Raw genomic sequence first — 4,722 nt, 5'->3', positions numbered from 1 at the left:
TCCTGCTTTTATGTTGCAAGGCCATCTTGTTCTGATTTGTGTTGAAATAGTACTTACCCAGGCTGGGACTGGAAAGCCCCCAATTTCTCTACGTTTATGGAAGATTCCAAAGTTAATCCCAGTTTGGGAGTGGAAACACTGAGAGGGTACCCCAGGCTAACTTGAATCATCTTCAAGGGTCACACTGCCAATCCCAATCCTTCACCTTGGTTTTGCTCTTCTTTTATGATCCAACTCAGAGGCATGGCCTGATGACCCGCCCATCTTAAGTTTCCTTGTAGCCACACTGGGGTAAGATCATCCTCACTCTTAAATCAGAAGTGCTGTGTCTGTCCTTCTGCATCGCTGCCCAGCTTCACCCCAGGGAGATTTGCATTTCTCTTTGGGCTCATGGGATCTCAAGTGTACAGTATGAAAGTGTAATCTTCGGTTCTGAGAGTTAAGCATCCTCTTGATCAGGAATCAGCACTAAGCACAGAAGGTGAGCTCCTTGGTGGCAGGGAGTTGGGTCACTGTATTTTGTTCACTGCTATGTCCCAAGTCCTTGGAATCGGGCTGGCCACGTAGTAGGCACTCAGTAGTCGGAAGAGTAAGTAGCCATACGAGATGAGATTTAATTCCATTAATTCCATAATGACCAACGGTTTCAACCACTTTATGGCCTTTGGTATTATAAGTAGATCCTCTGGTTCCCTTCACTTACCAATTTTCCACTACCAAATTGCTTCCCATTGCTCTTTGGGCCCTAGGAATGGATTACTGCGTACTAAACTGTAAACACCTTGCACGTGGCTTCCCTTGTGAATGCTGGTGATTCACATATAACTTGGTCCCATCAGTGCCTTGTTAGCTTGCCCAGATCGCTGGCCAGACCCAGGGAGACCTTACCACGTGCCCCTTGCATTGAAGACCTTCTGCCATACTGCCTCCATCTACCTCTGAGTGGCAAAGCAGACAAACTCACTGGTTTCTTCACCTGGAAAATGGAACATTCTTTCAGACGTGTGGTGTTTCTTCTGTCCTCTTACCTTGGAATGCCCTCGCTCGGCGTATTGCCAGCTCAACTCCTTTCTTCTTTCAAGGCCAAGATCCTGCAAGGTACTTCCATTTACACCCCACTCCTGAAGCACAGTCCTCACCCTTCACTATGATTTCTCTTTCCAGAGAAACACAGCTTTTTAAAAACACTTTTAATTTATTTTATTCATGAGAGAGGAAGAGAGAGAGAAGCAGAGACACAGGCACAGCCTTGAAGCAGGCTCTATGCAGGAAGCCCGACATGGGACTCCATCCTAGGACCCCAGGATTACACACTGAGCTGAAGGCAGATGCTCAACCGCTGAGCCACCCAGGGATCCCAAAACAGCATTCTTATTCACATACTCTGTGTGTTATAGTGAGCTCTGGGCCTGAGTTTGAGTCTTGCCTGACTGCCTGCTGACTGTGACCCTGGGAAAAACCACCTATGCTCTCCCGGGTCCACTTTCTTCATCTAAAGCAGAAAACAGGGCAGCCTGTGTCTCATGAATAAATAAATAAAATTTCTTAAAAATAAATAAATAAATAAATAAATAAATAAATAAATACAGAAAACAGAAATAAGAATAATGCCTGATAGGGTGTTGTGAGGATTAAAGCCTTGAGGATTAAAGCCTTGCATGTAAAATGCTTATCACAGTACCTATGGTGCAGTTAGCATGTAATAAGTATTATCATTTTTATTTTAATATTTACCTTTTTAAAAAAGATTTTATTTTTGAATACTCTCTATACCTAACATGGAGCTCAAACTCACAACCCCCACATCAAAAGTCATATGCTCGGGATCCCTGGGTGGCGCAGCGGTTTGGCGCCTGCCTTTGGCCCAGGGCGCGATCCTGGAGACCCGGGATCAAATCCCACATCAGGCTCCCGGTGCATGGAGCCTGCTTCTCCCTCCGCCTGTGTCTCTGCCTCTCTCTCTCTCTCTCTCTCTGTGACTATCATAAATAAATAAAAATTAAAAAATTAAAAAAAATAAAGTCTATAAAAAAAAAAAAGTCATATGCTCTACTGCCTGAGCCAACCAGGCCCCCCTATTATTTACCTTCTTAATACATATGTCTTCCCCCCCCCCCCCATATCAAGGCATATATGAGGGCTGGCTGTGAGTGGTTTTATACCTTTCTAAATTGAAATTTTCACTGAGACACTTGTACATGCACACACAGTTCTAAGAAACCACATGGAGAGATCCCTATACACTTTGCCCCCTTCCCACTTTGCCAGGTTCCCCTGATGGTAACATTTTGAAAAACTATAGCATAATATCACAACCAAAATATTGACATTGATACCATCTAGCCATCTCATTCAAATTTTCCCAGTTTTACTTGTGTGTTTACCAAAATTTATCACCTGTGTAGGCTCATGTGATAAATGCAGTGTGACACTTCATGCTAATCGGAGTTCAGCCTCGTAGCTAGGCAGGAGATACCATAACACAGTATGTGGCAGCTTGAGATGTGCATGGCCGTCCAGTGACAGGCAGGACACACAGTAGGTCTCCAGTAAATATTTTTTTTTAGCATAGGAAAACACCAAGCAGATAATCTAAGCCTCTTTATAATATAGTTTTCATCTCTGGGACAGAGCAACCTGAGATTTGAATTCATCTGCATAATAAAATGCAAACACCTCCACCCCCCACCCCCACACCTCCCTCCACCACCCAATAGCAACTGTTAAAACAGACTCCAGAAGGCTGATAAGCCAGCTCTCTACTGATGAGAGGAAGGGCCGAAGTTTATAATCGCTCATCTCTTAGCACACAGCAGTCAGGCCTCTTGTCAACACCATCCCACGGCTGACCCAGCAAGTAACACAAACATTTGTTTTGTTTTTAATCACAAAGCCTGCTGTGCTGCTTCCGCCAAATGCCATTACTGCCCTGCACCTGCAGGATTAGCGGGTGCCCTGGCTCGCCGTGGTAATTGCACTCAGTGATTGTTAAATAATCAATGGAAAGTCATTCGAAGCCCCAGCTCTGCTACTAACAGTGCAGTCTGCAGACCAGCTTGTCAAAGAACAGAATCTCAAACCCTGCCCCAGCCTTGCTACATCAGGATCTGCATGTTAACCTGATTCCTAGGTGATTCGAATACACACTGAAGTTCCAGAAGCTCTGGTCTACAGAGAGGAGATCTTCTCAGATTAAAAAGAGACCATAAAGCAGCGACTTGGCTGGTTGGCTGGGACCTTAAAACAGTCTGATTCCTGAGTTCAGCCCCCAAAGATTCTAAGGTAATTTGGTCTGGGTGTGGCTTGGGCATTGGGGGTTTTAAAAGCTCCTGGGTGGTTCTCTGTATCTACAAATTTGAGAATCGTAGCTGTGCTTTAGAACCATCCCCATATTTTCTACATGTAGAGATGCCTAAGCCCCACCCCTGGAAGTCCTGAAGTCAGGCTTGTACACCTGTTGCCTTAGTGGAATGGAAGGGTCCGCTTGGAAGGGTCCGCTTGGAAGGGTTCCCCTGGAGGTTCGAGGTTGAAGACCCACAGAGCAGGGCTCTATGAGAAATCAAGAATGCAGGGAGCTGAAGGTCGTAGGCTTCATGAAAGCATTCTTTGAGGGATTCTTGAGCCCCCTGCCCCTGATTTCCTTCCAGTCTTAGCTGGGTAACAAAGCCCCAGGTTTATTCACTCCTTTTCAAACACACAATGAGTATTCTCCACACATAAGATGCTGCTGCTCTCGTGCAATGTCCACATTCCTGAAACACCTCATATTCTGCAAAAAACACACTTTAAATTATCAGGGTCTCTGGGGAAAATAGCATTCCCTGCCAGTCACTTCAGAAACAGGTCATTTGAAAACCAATGACAAAAGCAAAAACATGTGCACGGGAAGTTCCTTCACTTGGACCGTCCAGGGAGGCAGCTCGTGTTGGCCGGTGGTTGCTGGGGCAGATATTAAAAATACACAAGAGGGGCACCTGGGGGGCTCAGTGGTTGAGCATCTGCCTTCGGCTCAGGTCGTGATTCCGGGGTCCTGGGATCCAGTTCTGGGTTGGGCTCCCCGTGGGGAGCCTGGTTCTCCCTCTGCCTATGTCTCTGCCTCTCTATGTCGCTCACGAATAAATAAAATCTTAAAAAAAAATACACAAGCTAACTGAGTGGAAAGGCTGGTAGCCCTCTAGTAGGGCAAGTCTGAGGGTGCCCCAGCTTCAGGGACAGAAGTGAGTGTCTGTGGGTGACTGCTGGGGAGCTAGGCCTGGGGATGGGGGTGGGGAGTGCCTCCTGAGCTCAGACACAGGCCTGGAGCGCACGTCTCAGGAGAGAGGAGTGCCAGGACAGGCCTCATTTTTAATTTTATTTGAATATATCCAGAGAGTCTCTGCTGCCAATGCAAAAGTTAGGTTGCAGTCTCTTACCCTTTCCTGCTCAAGATTCTCTACTTTATGCCAGGGCTCCTGGGCCTAGGAGAAATCAAGAATGAAGCAGTGTAGCGTCTGCGTTATACCGACACCATCCCCCTACTAACTCCTCTCTTAGGGAGCACTCCCTACAGAGCAGGTGTTGTAGCACAGGGTCGCAGGGGGCCCAAGGCCTCTCCCCAGCCCAGGGGCCCAGGGCGGTGCAACACCACCGCATCACCATTGCTAGGGCTTGGATTATCTGCACTGGGATCATCCACTATGGTGCTTGTTTAGGAGCACAAATCTCTAAATTTTACCTTGGGCT

General features: G+C 46.7%; 1 protein-coding gene across 2 annotated transcripts in view; it reads left to right on the top strand.

Moving 5' to 3' along the window:
* The window catches only part of ALPK2 (alpha kinase 2), a 119,304-nt gene that overhangs the window by 49,114 nt on the left and 65,468 nt on the right, over nt 1–4,722 (top strand). The gene's annotated exons all lie outside the window — the stretch shown is intronic.

This window comes from Vulpes vulpes, chromosome 5 (assembly GCF_048418805.1).
Source record: "Vulpes vulpes isolate BD-2025 chromosome 5, VulVul3, whole genome shotgun sequence".
Taxonomy (NCBI): Eukaryota; Metazoa; Chordata; class Mammalia; order Carnivora; family Canidae; genus Vulpes; species Vulpes vulpes.
Note: the sequence above shows the minus strand (reverse complement) of the source record. Positions and strands in the feature narration are given on the sequence as shown.